Source organism: Eurosta solidaginis, chromosome X, assembly GCF_040869045.1.
Source record: "Eurosta solidaginis isolate ZX-2024a chromosome X, ASM4086904v1, whole genome shotgun sequence".
NCBI classification, from domain to species: Eukaryota; Metazoa; Arthropoda; class Insecta; order Diptera; family Tephritidae; genus Eurosta; species Eurosta solidaginis.
Genome location: NC_090324.1, coordinates 124,750,959 through 124,769,586, shown reverse-complemented (window position 1 = coordinate 124,769,586; position 18,628 = coordinate 124,750,959).

Sequence of the window (18,628 nt, the reverse complement as noted above, 5' to 3'; positions counted from 1 at the left end):
CAAATTAAAGGTATTAATGAGGGTTTTAAAAGGGAGTGGTGGTTGTTGTATAGGTGGTCGCCTTTTCGAGATATCGCCATAAAGGTGGACCAGGGGTGACTCTAGAATGCGTTTGTACGATATGGGTATCAATTGAAAGGTGTTAATGAGTATTCTAAAAGGGAGTAATCATTAGTTCCATAGGTGGACGCCGTTTCGAGATATCGCCATAAAGGTGGACCAGGGGTGACCCTAGAATTTGTTTGTACAATATGGGTATCAAAAGAAAGGTGTTAATGAGTATTTTAAAAGGGAGTAATCCTTAGTTCCATAGGTGGACGCCGTTTCGAGATATCGCCATAAAAGTGGGCCAGGAGTGACTCTAGAATTCGTTTGTGCAATATGGGTATCAAACGAAAGGAATTAATGAGTATTTTAAAAGGGAGTGGGGCTTAGTTCTATAGGTGGACGCTTTTTCGAGGTATCGCAATAAAGGTGCACCAGGGGTGACTCTAGACTTTGTTTGTATGATATGGATATCAAACGAAAGGTGCTAATGAGTATTTTTAAAAGGGAGTGGGCCTTCGTTCTATAGGTGTTCGCCTTTTCGAGATATCGGCATAAAGGTGGACCAGGGGTGACTTTAGAATATGTTTGTACGATATGGGTATCAAATGAAAGGTGTTAATGAGTATTTTAAAAGGGCGTGGGGCTTAGTTCTATAGGTAGACGCCTTTTCGAGATATCGCCATAAAGGTGGACCAGGGGTGACTCTAGATTGAGTTTGTACGATATGGGTATAAAATTAAAGGTATTAATGAGAGTTTTAAAAGGGAGTGGTGGTTGTTGTATAGGTGGTCGCCTTTTCGAGATATCGCCATAAAGGTGGACCAGTGACTCTAGAATGCGTTTGTACGATATGGGTATCAAACGAAAGGTATTAATGAGTATTTTAAAAGGGATTGGGCCTTAGTTCTATAGGTGGACGCCTTTTCGAGGTATCGCAATAAAGGTGGACCAGGGGTGACTCTAGAATGCGTTTGTACGATATGGGTATCAAACGAAAGGTATTAATGAGTATTTTAAAAGGGATTGGGCCTTAGTTCTATAGGTGGACGCCTTTTCGAGGTATCGCAATAAAGGTGGACCAGGGGTGACTCTAGACTTTGTTTGTATGATATGGATATCAAACGAAAGGTGCTAATGAGTATTTTTAAAAGGGAGTGGGCCTTCGTTCTATATGTGTTCGCCTTTTCGAGATATCGGCATGAACGTGGACCAGTGGTGACTTTAGAATATGTTTCTACGATATGGGTATCAAATGAAAGGTGTTAATGAGTATTTTAAAAGGGCGTGGGGCTTAGTTCTATAGGTAGACGCCTTTTCGAGATATCGCCATAAAGGTGGACCAGGGTGACTCTAGAATGCGTTTGTACGATATGGGTATCAAATGAAAGGTGTTAATGAGTATTCTAAAAGGGAGTAATCATTAGTTCCATAGGTGGACGCCGTTTCGAGATATCGCCATAAAGGTGGACCAGGGGTGACCCTAGAATTTGTTTGTACAATATGGGTATCAAAAGAAAGGTGTTAATGAGTATTTTAAAAGGGAGTAATCCTTAGTTCCATAGGTGGACGCCGTTTCGAGATATCGCCATAAAGGTGGGCCAGGAGTGACTCTAGAATTCGTTTGTGCAATATGGGTATCAAACGAAAGGTATTAACGAGTATTTTAAAAGGGATTGGGCCTTAGTTCTATAGGTGGACGCCTTTTCGAGGTATCGCAATAAAGGTGGACCAGGGGTGACTCTAGACTTTGTTTGTATGATATGGATATCAAACGAAAGGTGCTAATGAGTATTTTTAAAAGGGAGTGGGCCTTCGTTCTATATGTGTTCGCCTTTTCGAGATATCGACATGAAGGTGGACCAGGGGTGACTTTAGAATATGTTTGTAAGGTATGGGTATCAAATGAAAGGTGTTAATGAGTATTTTAAAAATGCGTGGGGCTTAGTTCTATAGGTAGACGCCTTTTCGAGATATCGCCATAAAGGTGGACCAGGGGTGACTCTAGATTCCTCTAGATTGAGTTTGTACGATATGGGTATAAAATTAAAGGTATTAATGAGAGTTTCAAAAGGGAGTGGTGGTAGTTGTATATGTGAAGGCGTTTTCCAGATATCGACCAAAATGTGGACCAGGGTGACCCAGAACATCATCTGTTGGATACTGCTAATTTATTTATATATGTAATATCTGCCAAGATTTTAATGGTTTTTTATTTCGCCCTGCAGAGCTTTTTCATTTTCTTCTACTTAATATGGTAGGTGTTACAACCATTTTATAAAGTTTTTTCTAAAGTTATATTTCGCGTCAATAAAACAATCCAATTACCTTACCATGTTTCATCCTTTTTTTCGTATTTGGTATAGAATTATGGCATTTTTTTCATTTTTCGTAATTTTCGATATCGAAAAAGTGGGCGTGGTCATAGTCGGATTTCATTCATTTTTCATACCAAGATAAAGTGAGTTCAAGTAAGCACGTGAACTAAGTTCATTAAAGATATGTCGATTTTTGCTCAAGTTATCGTGTTAACGGCCATGCGGAAGGACAGACGAACGACTGTGTATAAAAACTGGTCGTGGCATCAACCGATTTCGCCCATTTTCACAGAAAACAGTTAGCGTCATAATATCTATGCCCCACCAAATTTCAAAAGGATTGGTTAATTTTTGTTCAACTTATGGCGTTAAAAGTATCCTAGACAAATTAAATGAAAAAGGGCGGAGCCACGCCCATTTTAAAATTTTCTTTTATTTTTGTATTTTGTTGCACCATATCATTACTGGAGTTGAATATTGACATAATTTACTTATATACTGTAAAGATATTACATTTTTTGTTAAAATTTTACTTTTATAGTCCGATATCGTTCATTTTAAATAGCGATCTGAGATGAGTGCTCAGGAACCTACATACCAAATTTCATCAAGATACCTCAAAATTTACTCAAGTTATCGTGTTAACGGACGGACGGACGGACGGACATGGCTCAATCAAATTTTTTTTCGATCCTGATTATTTTGATATATGGAAGTCTATATCTATCTCGATTCCTTTATATATGTACAACCAACCGTTATCCAATCAAACTTAATATACTCTGTGAGCTCTGCTCAACTGAGTATAAATTTTAATTTAATTAAAAAAGAGAAATGCTCGACGGCGGTCGGGAAAAACTCCGATTTGCGGGCACCATCGAACGAGTACGGTGCGTGTTTAAAAGAAAACTAATGAGAGTAGTGAGCACGGTGGTGGTAGCAGGCACATCTGCGCTGCGCTGCTTGAGCTTCGCCGCACTGGCCGGGTGTTGCCAGAAAGAGGGGGGCGGACTTAGTCCGAAAATTTAATCATGTCTTCAACACTGATAATTATGCACCTTCTGCTAACCTTCGAATGGTTGAACTGTCGCATGCATAACTCCAATATTGCAAAAAGGACTTTATTAGACTACTTTGGGAGTAGTACAATTATACTTCACAATAATATTTCACTTCACATCTAATAGCGTATCTAATTCAAACTGATTACTAATTCCTCAGCTCGCGCTGCTTTTATACTCTAGGTTTTCTCGTTTGCCCAATTCTTCTAAGGTCTAGTCATTTCGCAAATATGTGTCCGAGAACAGTTGTATCTCATTCTTGGTTAACCAGCAAAATACAAGTTACACGCATAGGTACCATAATACGGCACACCCTAAGATCACGTTGCTAAGCATGTGACTTATTTAGTTCAATAAGATAAAGTCGCTGACGCGGCACACGTGCAACCATCGATCAGGTCACCTTACGTTAGTTATGGGAATTGCACGCTAAGCAATTCCTGTCTACACGCGCGAGCAGTTCTGGGTAAAGCATGGGAACTGCAATGTAAACATTTTAGTTAGACTAAGAAGTTATTTGCACTACGTTGTATAATATAGTCTTTAATTTTATATATGCATTGTATAGTTTTGAATTTTCTTTTTGCTGTTTTCTTATGAGGAATTCTGTAAACTTAGCTTTTGTATTCTTTCTTCAAATTGTTTCATGACTTAATTTAGTCAATTTATTTTTGAAATATCTTATTCTCATTTTAAATAATTTTTTTTTTATATATATCTTGTATTCTTTTTTTTGTTCACCCCACTACTACTATTTATACAATGGAATTTGTTAAAACATGATGTGACATACAACACTATTTTTATTATATAAAATAAAGATGTCACTAACTATTCTCTAAGTAATGATATTGTAGACATGTAAAATTAAGCTATCGAATATGTACATACGCTTATGAGAATAATGAAATAAATAATAATCTAATCTAATCTAATCTAAAGTAAGTTGCAACGTATGTTTAGAGCAGTAGTTAATTAGCGTGCAAGTGTCATGAATAAAGAAGTTGTGACGTTAATCTGAAATCGTTCCTTGTTTCATTTCACAAGTATCGGAGGACAGTGAGTTCCTCCGCACCTTTAATTTTTTTACATCTCCCACGAGACGGGAGATAACTGGCGCCCGAGCTTCGGAGTACAGGGTTCGCGTTAAGTGGAAAGTGCACGAAAAAGATAGAAAATTGAAAATTCTCCAATCTAACAGTGAAAAGTGCAAGAAAAATAGAGAAAATCGAAAATTCCCCAATCTAACAGGGAAAAGTGAAAGAGAAAGAGAGAAAATGGAAAATTCTCCAATCTAAACGCGAAAAGAATCCTCAAATGAGACATTGGATTGAGTAGGTCGCACGTATATTTTCTTACAGTTCTTATCTTTTCAGCATACCTAATCATGAAATGAAGAAGTCGCTGACTGAAATGAATGGTGCCGTGAACGCCATCCTCGCTCAGCTGAGGAGATTCGAGGAACGCCTCAAAAGCGTAGAATCGACAAACGCTGACGAGTCCATACAAGGACTTAGCCAAACCCTGGAGAGACTAGAAAGTAGGGTAGAAGAGGTTCATCGGCAATCTGTCGATAGCGAGGCAACACCAGTAGAAGAGCCTCTTGTGACTCCTCAGACGGAGGAGGATCTCAAAGAAATAGCGAAGTTACCCGATTGCGTGAAAGAACTTCAAGTGTTTGATGGATCTCGGGAGCACTATACCTCCTGAATCCATAGTGTAGGACATGTTTTAAGTGATTATAAGCCCGTTCGGCAAAAGCCAATATATAGGGCAATTTTAGGGCACATAAGATGCAAGATTAGGGGAGCGGCAGATGCCGCCTTGGTGTCTCACAATATTCTAGATTCGGATTGGAAGAAAATCAAGGAGGTTCTCTCCTTGCATTATGCGGACTTTAGGGATATCGAAACCCTTGATCAGCAACTTACCCTCACGACCCAGGGGCGGCAAAAGTTGTCCGAATTCTATGCCCAAATAAACAAGCAATTGTCACTCATGATAAATACGATAAGCACTGATAAATATGTGCACACAGAAACGGTGAAGGCATTGGCCGAGGCACATAGACGAAGAGCCTTGGATGTCTTCATCAGGGGGCTAAACGACGACTTGCCGACCTTGCTTCTTATGCAGAAGCCAAAATACTTACCTGAGGCATATTCGTCATGCCTCACGTTCATGAACGTGGATCGGCGAAACGCTATTTACCGCCCCCCACAGGCATTAAACAGAAGTGGCCGAATGTTCGGCGATTCGTACCAAACTCCATCACAGCGATATTTTCCTAGCGGTAGCACAGACTACTCTAGCACACCGCAGAATCCAGCCCCGAACCACTCCAGGTACGATAATGCAACCCACTCCAATGGGAGCTTTGTAGACCGACATCAAAATCAGAGGGGATTCAACTCCCCATACGCCAGGTCAGGGCAAACAAGGAATAGCCACCAATCTCCGCAAAGCTGGCGAAACAACAAAATCGACAAGAAAGTCTGCGGAAACTTTTTTCAGTTTGTTGGTAGGGATCTGCCGACTAAATTCTTTGTCCTTCCCGGTCTAGAATCATTTGACGGGATAATAGGGGATGATACTCTCTCAGAAATTAAAGCGGTGTTAGATAGGGAGCTCAATACCCTCATCCTTAAACCAGACATCCTTCTGCCTCTGAAGCGAAGGACTGCGCACAGGTTAACTCCATTTATATAGACATCCCCCTTGACAACTATTTCACCAATTCACGGAAATTCAAACCAACCTCCAGGCTGAGATAAAAACAGTAACCGAAAACCCCATTTACACCAAAAGCTATCAATACCCCGTCAATATGCGTGGAGAGGTCGAAAGACAAATTCAGGAACTGCTTTCACAAGGCATAATCCGTCCGTCAAAGGGACTCTAACTTCCCCCTATGGATTGTCCCAAAGAAATCTGGCTCGGATGAAGAAAAGAAATACCGGATGGTCATTGATTTTAAAAGGTTTAACGCCGTAACGATTCCCGATACATATCCCATCCCGAAAATCAACGGGACTATTGCCAGCCTTGGCGAAGCCAAATATTTTATCACACTGGACTTAACGTCAGGATTCCATCAAATCCCAATGAAAAAGTGTGACATCCCTAAAACGGCACTTTCGGGCTAAAGAATGCGCCCTCTATCTTCCAAAGAATGATAGACGATGTCCTCGAAGAATTTATAGGTCGAATTTGTTTTGTATATATCGACGATATAATTATCTTCAGCAAGGATGAGGCCGCCCATTTGGAGGACATCGAAACAATTCTTTTTAGACTACTAGACGCGGGGCTCAAAGTTAACCTCAAAAAAACACAGTTTTTCAAAAGAAGCGTTGAATTTCTGGGTTATATTATAACCTCCGAAGGAATCCTGCCAGATCCTAAGAAAATAAATTCGATAAGAAATCTGTTGCCACCCTCAAATCTAAAAGAGCTCAAAAGTTTTTTAGGTTTAACTTCTTACTATAGGAAATTTATTCGGGACTACGCCAAAATTGCGAAACGGCTCACTAACCTTACAAGGGGCGAAAACGCACAAGTTAAGGCTACGCAGTCCAAAAAAGTGCCAATATCACTAAATAGGGATGCCCTTAGGGCATTCGATGACCTCAAGGAAATGTTGACAACCTCAGACGTCTTAACACTTCCCAACTTCAAAAAAACCTTTAACTTAACAACAGACGCCTCAGACTACGCTATTGGCGCGGTATTGTCGCAGGACTATGAGGGTAAAGACAAGCCAATTGCGTTTATATCAAGAAGCTTAACAACCACAGAGGAAGGATACGCTACAAACGAAAAAGAGATGCTCGCCATCGTTTGGGCGTTAGACAATCTGCGAAATCACTTGTATGGTGCAAAGAAAATACGTATATTCACCGAACACCAACCACTAACTTTGTCCCTCAGCTATCGCAACTACAATGCTAAGCTGAAGCGATGGAAAGCCCGGATCGAAGAGTACAATTATGAACTCATCTACAAACCCGGAAAATCCAACGTCGTGGCTGATGCCCTTTCTCGTCTAAAAACCCAAGTAAACAAACTGACCGATACAGTCCATAGCGCAGAACAGGATAACACAGAACTGATCCCCTTCGTGGAAGTACCACTAAATGTTTTCAGAAACCAAATTGTGTTCGGGGGCAGACTTCAAATCTACGAAGAACCGCACCCTGGACACTCACGCCACTACGTAGGGATAGAAAACATTAGTGAAAACGAACTAATTAGCATTTTGAAAGAAAACCTGAACCCAAATGTCATCAATGGTATCAAAATACCGGAAGACCAGTTAGGCCTACTACAGAGAGTTTATTTAGACCATTTTACCAACTATAAGGTACGAATAGCGCAAACCCTTGTGGAGGACTTAAGAAATCCAGATAGTGTGTGTGAGGCAATAACAAAGGGGCACAGGAGGGCTCAACGTAATGCCACGGAGAATAGGAAACAACTTCTTGAGCGTTGCTATTTTCCCAAGATGAGCAGTCAAATTAGGAAATATGTACTGGCTTGTGAGACGTGTAAACTCAGTAAGTACCACAGGCACCCCATAGGCTAGAATTACAGGCTACACCAATCCCATCGCGACTATGCAATATCCTTCACTTAGATATATTCGAAATTCAGGGGGAAAAATGTTTGAGTTGCATCGATAAATTTTCTAAATTCGTAAAGCTTTTTCACATCAGAAACAAAGGAACCCTGCACCTTAGGCAAAAAATAGTGAAACTGCTGCACTATTTCACCACCCCTAGAATTTTAGTCATAGATAACGAACGCGGATTGGTTAGCCCTGTTATACAAAGCTTGTTAGAATCTCTAGGAATTCAGCTTTACCGCACCCCAACTCAGAGGAGTGAGGTGAACGGCCAAATCGAGAGATTTCACTCTACGTTACTTGAAATTTTTAGATGCCTAAAGGCGGAGAATGAAGCCCTCAGGACCAAGGAACTTGTTATCAAAGCTGTAGATCGCTATAATAATTCAGTCCACTCGGTAACGAACAAAAGACCAACAGACATTTTTTTTAATCGCTCACAAGCCTCCAGCTTTCAAGAACTCCTTGACCAGAGCAAAAAAATGAATATCCAAATTAAAGCACTATTGAGGGAAAAGCAAATGGTTCAGATAAAAAGATACAATAAAAAAGGATGCTACCGGAGAATTATGACGAAAATGACGTCATATGCGTGAAGGATAAGCAAATAAAGGGGAAGCAAAAACCTCTATACAAGAAAGAAATCGTTTCAAAAGACAATAAAGTTTCAGTCACCACACAATAAAACAAACAAACATACAAAAAACATGAAAAGAAATTATAAAAGGTCTGGCACCAAGAGGGAGTTGATCTAATAAGAGCGCGCTTGTAAGTGGGACAAATCGTGCCTTAGTAGGCTCGTAGTGCCATCGAATTTGACAAATGGCTACACTACTTCCAAACGGGATTCTGGCGATCTCCCCATAGCTGGTTCGAGAAATGTTAACACCTCTGGTCCAGGAGAAAAAAGGAAAATTTGAGCTTATGCGCCTAATCCGCTAAGCAAATATTTATTTAATTCTCTGCGCCTAATCAGTAGATGAAAAAGAAAAAAAAGAAAAATTTGAGCTTATGCGCCTAATCCGCTAAGCAAATATTTATTTGATTTTCTGCGCCTAATCCGTAGATGAAAAAGAAAAAAAAGAAAAATTTGAGCTTATGCGCCTAATCCGCTGAGCAAATATTTATTTAATTCTCTGCGCCTAATCCGTAGATGAAAAAGAAAAAAAAGAAAAATTTGAGCTTATGCGCCTAATCCGCTAGGCAAATATTTATTTAATTCTCTTCGCCTAATCCGTAGATGAAAAGGAAAAAAAGAAAAATTTGAGCTTATGCACCTAATCCGCTAAGCAAATGTATATTTAATTCTCTGCGCCTAATCCGCAGATGAAAGAAAAAAAAAGAAAAGCAAACTTAAGCTTATGCGCCTAATCCGCTAAGCAAAAATAAAACAAAAATTTTTTTAACAAAAACAAGTAAACAAATAAAAATAAAAATTAAATTAAAATATTAATCCAAAGAAAAGAAGAAAAACGAAAAAATTGTTAACAATGAAAAAGGAAAAAAACGAAAACCAAAATTTTTCACCTTTTTAATTTTCCTAATTTTTTGTTCCTTTTTTATTTTTGAAACCCTTTGTAATAACAGTATAAAGTAAAATTTTTAAATTTTACTTTAATCTTCCCCACTAATCACAATTTGTAAACCACTGACACATTAACAAATTAACATCGCTAGAAAGGCGAAAACCCTAAACTAAAACAGTAACGCTAGTTTAATGATAACCAATCTAATTTTAAGAATTCCTCTTACTAATAATACCTTCCTACTATCAATAATATTTTTCCTCTTTATTAAATAGATAACCGTAACTTACTTAGAACATAACAACTATTAACTACATTAAATTAGAATTAACATCTTGCGTTGCAGATTCCCACTGCTGGCATCAGCCATCAGCGCACTACACATATTTAACTACAAGGCCCCAATAATAACCATCCAGAGCGGAGATGGGTGAATCATAGGAGGCTCATTCAAACTCATACACGTCATCGACCTACAAAAATATACCACCATGGTGACTCAAATGGATAAATTAGCAAGCCATCTAATCAAACGAACCAACGAGCAGCTCTTAGCCCAGCACTACATCAACCAAACACTCGAACGACTCGGAGAGTTGATGGGAAGCACAAGCAAGACTAGAGCCACCCGATCCATTGACTGGATTGGGTCGGCATGGAAATGGCTGGCAGGATCGCCTGACGCAACAGATTGGAATAACATAATCCACAGCCAAAACCAGATAATAGCGAACAACAACCTCAATATAAGGTCAATAGAAAGCTATTCACAACCACCGAAGAAGTATTGAAACGAATTGAAGAAGTGGTGAACCGCACCAACTACGTAGTAAAGGAAACAGAAGGAATCGAATTCGAGCAAAGCGCACTTCGCAACATCGTCCTCGTTCGCGAAGAGGTCAATGAATTTGTGCGAGCATGTCAATTGGCAAAGCGAGGAATTGTTAATACCAACTTGTTAGACATAGACGAGGTGAACCAAATCCTATCCGAAACAGAAACCCTCCCATACCAGAATGTAATTGAGGCAATCGAATATGGCCAACCATCGGTCCTCACAAACGAGACACTTCTACTCTACGTCCTATCGATGCCGAAAGGGACGGCCAGTAAATACAATCTTCTGATTACCCGCGCTGGAATCTACGCTGGTAAACAAGTGGACCTACCGTTCGACAGAATGCTGGTCAATCAAGAGGAGACATACGGGTTGACGAAGAATTGCATGGTTATCGGCTCATCCACAGTATCCAGCTCCGAGTCCTTGATTGCGCTGGAAGAAAACATCTGCCTGCCGCGACTCTTAAAAGGTGGGGCTGCTAGTTGTCAATTTATTAGACGAAACGGATCCCTTATAGAGCTGGTAAACGAAAACACCATTTTCATTTCAAACTACCAGGGCATAATAAGGAGCAACAATGCCACAAATACTATTAATGGCACATACGTAATTCAATTCAACAACGAGACAATCAAGATTGGCTATCAGGAATTTTCCAGCAATGAAGCTGTTACCGCACACGCCCTCCCAGCCGTACTTTCTAACATAAAAAACCATACCATGAAAGTCAACTTGGAGTACATCCACGACATCGCAATGGAGAATGTTAAGTATCTAGGCTATGTCAATTAAAAAAATCAATTTTTCTATCGTTACAGAGGCTATCTCGATTTGCGCAATAGCCCTTATTGCCGGAACGCTGTGGAGATGTTACACAAAGAAACTAGATCTTCCGCCGGTTCAAATTCCTACGCATTGGACGGGAAACATTAGCATAAATAGGATCCCCAAAGCAAATCTGCACCTGAATTTTATCGCTCAGATCCTAGCCTGCCAGTCACAAGCGTCAGTACTAAATCATCACCAGAAGGTCGCAATCACTCCTTACAAAATGTCTCCCCCTCACGCTTTTCGACATTTGATCTACGAGACGCAGATATTTAAAGGGGGAGGAGTTACACGCATAGGTACAATAATACGACACGCCCTACGATCACGTTGCTAAGCATGTGACTTATTTAGTTCAATAAGATAAAGTCGCTGACGCGGCACACGCGCAACCATCGATCAGGTCACCTTACGTTAGTTATGGGAATCACACGCTAAGCAATTCCTGTCTACACGCGCGAGCAGTTCTGGGTAAAGCATGGGAACTGCAATGTAAACATTTTAGTTAGACTAAGAAGTTATTTAAGTAAGTTGCAACGTATGTTTAGAGCAGTAGTTAATGAGCGTGCAAGTGGCACGAATAAAGAAGTTGTGACGTTAATCTGAATTCGTTCCTTGTTTCATTTCACAAGTATCGGAGGACAGTGAGTTCCTCCGCACCTTTAATTTTTTTACATCTCCCACGAGACGGGAGATAACTTACATGTATATTTGTAGTTTATGCTTTTCTTCTAGCCATATGCGTGTGTATATGTGACTTCTCCCCTCAGCTGAAGGCTATATATATGTATGTGAAATATCTCTTCGTTTCGAGCTGCTGGTTATATGTGTGGAATGTTCTTCGTTGCCTTGTACATAGGAGTCGTTGCTTGCTGTTTTTGTGATTATTTACTAACAGAAAAGTGATGCTAATATTCGCCACAATATCTTAAATTGCATTTTATAAACAGTTCCCATTGCTTTAAAATTTTCATCTCAGTGTAGGCTCTGCCACCCCCATTTTAGCGTGCACTTCTAGACAAGAGTATTTTTTTACTTTAACTGCATAACCATTTTACGTAATGGCATAAAGGAATCGAGATAGGTAAAAGGTGGAAGTGGAAAATTTATATTGGAAAGGATTTTTTCACTAATGTTGGAGGGAATTTTAAACTTTATCTTGGTTTCTGCTTAACGCTTCTATTATACAGCAACACATTTAATAATTTTAGCTAAATTCATTTCTATTCACATGTTATCGTAAGAAAAATCATTTCTGGAACGCGGCCCAAACCCTTAAAAAGAGCTTGAACAGAGCAAAAAACATGTCGAAAGGGATACATTTTCTTTATATGCATTAATAACTTATAAGTGTATAACAAAAAAAATTTAATCGTCGTTATATGGCTATAGTTTAAAAAATTTCCGAGTGTAAGTCCGTCATTACGGGAAAGCAGAAAAACATGTCAAAACTTTTTTCACTGAAGGCGCAGATTTTAATACGAAGCCTTCTTGAAAAGCATAATTCCGAGAACTCTCATTAAGAAGACATCGAGATTGAAATCATAATTTATTCGTAGTATAAAAGATTGGAAGGTATGACAGGTATACCTAATTGAAGAAAAATTAAAGGACAAAACTTTACACAAAGATGACAAAATTATCATTTCGGGAACGTTCCAGGTTTGTCGAGCTTCACAAAATCACTATTAAAAGGATTTCAGCAACTTTTGACCTTACTTACTGACTTAATTGGCGCTTCACCGTTGAAACGGTTATAGCCAGGGCCGTAGAGAGAAAAGCAAGGTATATGGGATACTAGAAAATTACGAAACATTATTCGGTCCAGTCGACCAATCCACGGAAATTCAAACCAACCACCAGGCTGAGATAAAAACAGTAACCGAAAACCCCATTTACACCAAAAGCTATCAATACCCCGTCAATATGCGTGGAGAGGTCGAAAGAAAAATTCAGGAACTGCTTTCACAAGGCATAATCCGTCCGTCAAAGGGACTCTAACTTCCCCTATGGATTGTCCCAAAGAAATCTGGCTCGGATGAAGAAAAGAAATACCGGATGGTCATTGATTTTAAAAGGTTAAACGCCGTAACGATTCCCGATACATATCCCATCCTGGACATCAACGGGACTATTGCCAGCCTTGGCGAAGCCAAATATTTTACCACACTGGACTTAACGTCAGGATTCCATCAAATCCCAATGAAAAAGTGTGACATCCCTAAAACGGCATTTTCCACCATGAATGGAAAATATGAATTCCTGCGACTTCCTTTCGGGCTAAAGAATGCGCCCTCTACCTTCCAAAGAATGATAGACGATGTCCTCAAAGAATTTATAGGTCGAATTTGTTTTGTATATATCGACGATATAATTATCTTCAGCAAGGACGAAGCCGTCCATTTGGAGGACATCGAAACAATTCTTTTTAGACTACTAGACGCGGGACTCAAAGTTAACCTCAAAAAACACAGTTTTTAAAAAGAAGCATTGAATTTCTGGGTTATATTATAACCTCCGAAGGAATCCTGCCAGATCCTAAGAAAATAAATTCGATAAGAAATCTGTTGCCACCCTCAAATCTAAAAGAGCTCAAAAGTTTTTTAGGTTTAACTTCTTACTATAGGAAATTTATTCGGGACTACGCCAAAATTGCGAAACCGCTCACTAACCTCACAAGGGGCGAACACGCACAAGTTAAGGCTACGCAGTCCAAAAAAGTGCCAATATCACTAAATAGGGATGCCCTTAGGGCATTCGATGACCTCAAGGAAATGTTGACAACCTCAGACGTCTTAACACTTCCCAACTTCGAAAAAACCTTTAACTTAACAACAGACGCCTCAGACTACGCTATTGGCGCGGTATTGTAGCAGGACTATGATGGTAAAGACAAGCCAATTACGTTTATATCAAGAAGCTTAACAACCACAGAGGAAGGGTACGCTACAAACGAAAAGGAGATGCTCGCCATCGTTTGGGCGTTAGACAATCTGCGAAATCACTTGTATGGTGCAAAGAAAATACGTATATTCACCGACCACCAACCACTAACTTTCTCCCTCAGCAATCGCAACTACAATGCTAAGCTGAAGCGATGGAAAGCCCGGATCGAAGAGTACAATTATGAACTCATCTACAAACCCGGAAAATCCAACGTCGTGGCTGATGCCCTTTCTCGTCTAAAAACCCAAGTAAACGAACTGACCGATACAGTCCATAGCGCAGAACAGGATAACACAGACCTGATCCCCTTCGTGGAAGTACCACTAAATGTTTCCAGAAACCAAATTGTGTTCGGGGGCACCAATCCCATCGCGACTATGCGAGATCCTTCACTTAGATATATTCGAAATTCAGGGGGAAACATTTTTGAGTTGCATCGATAAATTTTCTAAATTCGTAAAGCTTTTTCACATCAGAAACAAAGGAACCCTGCACCTTAGGCAAAAAATAGTGAAACTTCTGCACTATTTCACCACCCCTAGAATTTGACTCATTGATAAAGAACGCGGATTGATTAGCCCTGTTATACAAAGCTTGTTAGAATCTCTAGGAATTCAGCTTTACCGCACCCCAACTCAGAGGAGTGAGGTGAACGGCCAAATCGAGAGATTTCACTCTACGTTACTTGAAATTTTTAGATGCCTAAAGGCGGAGAATGAAGCCCTCAGGGCCAAGGAACTTGTTATCAAAGCTGTAGATCGCTATAATAATTCAGTCCACTCGGTAACGAACAAAAGACCAACAGAAATTTTTTTTAATCGCTCACAAGCCTCCAACTTTCAAGAACTCCTTGACCAGAGCAAAAAAATGAATATCCAAATTAAAGCACTATTGAGGGAAAAGCAAATGGTTCAGATAAAAAGACACAATAAAAAAAGGATGCTACCGGAGCATTATGACGAAAATGACGTCATATACGTGAAGGATAAGCAAATAAAGGGGAAGCAAAAACCTCTATACAAGAAAGAAATCGTTTCAAAAGACAATAAAGTTTCAGTCACCACACTTAGTGGGAAGAAAATTCATAAACTCCACATTAAAAATATAAAAAGAAGGGAACAAACTAGCCCCACACAATAAAGCAAACAAACATACAGAAAACATGAAGAGAAATTATAAAAGATCTGGCACCAAGAGGGAGTTTATCTAATAAGAGAGCGCTTAGTAGGCTCGTAGTGCCATCGAATTTGACAAATGGCTACACTACTTCCAAACGGGATTCTGGCGATCTCCCCATAGCTGGTTCGAGAAATGTTAACACCTCTGGTCCAGGAGAAAAAAGGAAAATTTGAGCTTATGCGCCTAATCCGCTAAGCAATATTTATTTAATTCTCTGCGCCTAATCAGTAGATGAAAAAGAAAAAAAAGAAAAATTTTAGCTTATGGGCCTAATCCGCTAAGCAAATATTTATTTAATTCTCTGCGCCTAATCCGTAGATGAAAAAGAAAAAAAAAAAGAAAAATTTGAGCTTATGCGCCTAATCCGCTGAGCAAATATTTATTTAATTCTCTGCGCCTAATCCGTAGATGAAAAAGAAAAAAAAGAAAAATTTGAGCTTATGCGCCTAATCCGCTAAGCAAATATTTATTTAATTCTCTGCGCCTAATCCGTAGATGAAAAAGAAAAAAAGAAAAATTTGAGCTTATGCGCCTAATCCGCTAAGCAAATGTATATTTAATTCTCTGTGCCTAATCCGCAGATGAAAGAAAAAAAAAGAAAAGCAAACTTAAGCTTATGCGCCTAATCCGCCAAGCAAAAATAAAACAAAAATTTTTTTAACAAAAACAAGTAAAGAAAAAAAAATTTAAATTAAATTAAAATATTAATCCAAAGAAAAGAAGAAAAACGAAAAAATTGTTAACAATGAAAAAGGAAAAAAAAAAACGAAAACCAAAATTTTTCACCTTTTTAATTTTCCTAATTTTTTGTTCCTTTTTTATTTTTGAAACCCTTTGTAATAACAGTATAAAGTAAAATTTTTAAATTTTATTTTAATCTTCCCCACTAATCATAATTTGTAAACCACTGACACATTAACAAATTAACATCGCTAGAAAGGCGAAAATCCTAAACTAAAACAGTAACGCTAGTTTAATGATAACCAATCTAATTTTAAGAATTCCTCTTACTAATAATACCTTCCTACTATCAATAATATTTTTCCTCTTTATTAAATAGATAACCGTAACTTACTTAGAACATAACAACTATTAACTACATTAAATTAGAATTAACATCTTGCGTTGCAGATTCCCACTGCTGGCATCAGCCATCAGCGCACTACACATATTTAACTACAAGGCCCCAATAATAACCATCCAGAGCGGAGATGGGTGAATCATAGGAGGCTCATTCAAACTCATACACGTCATCGACCTACAAAAATATACCACCATGGTGACTCAAATGGATAAATTAGCAAGCCATCTAATCAAACGAACCAACGAGCAGCTCTTAGCCCAGCACTACATCAACCAAACACTCGAACGACTCGGAGAGTTGATGGGAAGCACAAGCAAGACTAGAGCCACCCGATCCATTGACTGGATTGGGTCGGCATGGAAATGGCTGGCAGGATCGCCTGACGCAACAGATTGGAATAACATAATCCACAGCCAAAACCAGATAATAGCGAACAACAACCTCAATATAAGGTCAATAGAAAGCTATTCACAACCACCGAAGAAGTATTGAAACGAATTGAAGAAGTGGTGAACCGCACCAACTACGTAGTAAAGGAAACAGAAGGAATCGAATTCGAGCAAAGCGCACTTCGCAACATCGTCCTCGTTCGCGAAGAGGTCAATGAATTTGTGTGATCATGTCAATTGGCAAAGCGAGGAATTGTTAATACCAACTTGTTAGACATAGACGAGGTGAACCATATCCTATCCAAAACAGAAACCCTCCCATACCAGAATGTAATTGAGGCAATGGAATATGGCCAACCATCGGTCCTCACAAACGGGACACTTCTAATCTACGTCCTATCGATGCCGAAAGTGACGCCCAGTAAATACAATATTCTGATTACCCGCGCTGGAATCTACGCTGGTAAACAAGTGGACCTACCGTTCGACTGGTCAATCAAGAGGAGACATACGGGTTGACGAATGATTGCATGGTTATCGGCTCATCCACAGTATCCAGCTCCGAGTCCTTGATTGCGCTGGAAGAAAACATCTGCCTGCCACGACTCTTAAAAGGTGGGGCTGATAGTTGTCAATTTATTAGACGAAACGGATCCCTTATAGAGCTGGTAAACGAAAACACCATTTTCATTTCAAACTACCAGGGCATAATAAGGAGCAACAATGCCACAAATACTATTAATGGCACATACGTAATTCAATTCAACAACGAGACAATCAAGATTGGCGATCAGGAATTTTCCAGCAATGAAGCTGTTACCGCACACGCCCTCCCAGCCGTACTTTCTAACATAAAAAACCATACCATGAAAGTCAACTTGGAGTACATCCACGACATCGCAATGGAGAATGTTAAGTATCTAGGCTATGTTAATGAAAAAATCAATTTTTATATCGTTACAGAGGCTATCTCGATTTGCGCAATAGCCCTTATTTCCGGAACGCTGTGGAGATGTTACACAAAGAAACTAGACCTTCCACCGGTTCAAATTCCTACGCATTGTACGGGAAACATTAGCATAAATAGGATCCCCAAAGGCAAATCTGCACTTGAATTTTATCGCTCAGATCCTAGCCTGCCAGTCACAATCGTTATATGCTAAATAAAAATTAGCAAAATCGGTTGATGAACATGCCCACTTAAAAAAAAAATTTTTTTAAAGACAAATTTTAACAAAAAATTTAAAATCTTTACAGTATATAAGTAAATTATGTCAAAATTCAATTCCAGTAATGATATGGTGCAACAAAATACAAAAATAAAACAAAATTTCGAAATGGGCGTGACTCCGCCTTTTTTCATTTAATTCGTCTAGAATACTTTTAATGCCATAAGTCGAACAAAAATTTACCAATCCTTGTGAAATTTGGTAGGTGCATATATTCTATGACGATAACAGTTTTCTTTGAAAATGGGCGAAATCGGTTGAGCCACGCCCAGTTTTTATACACAGTCGACCGTCTGTCCTTCCGCTCGGCCGTTAACACGATAACTTGAGCAAAAAACGATATATCTTAACTATACTTAGTTCACGTACTTATCTGAAGTCACTTTATCTTGGTATAAAATATGGCCGAAATCCGACTATGTATGACCACGCCCACTTTTCCGATATCGAAAATTACGAAAAATGAAAAAATGCCATAATTCTGTACCAAATATGAAAAAAGAGATGAAACATGGTAATTGGATTGGTTTATTGACGCAAAATATAACTTTAGAAAAA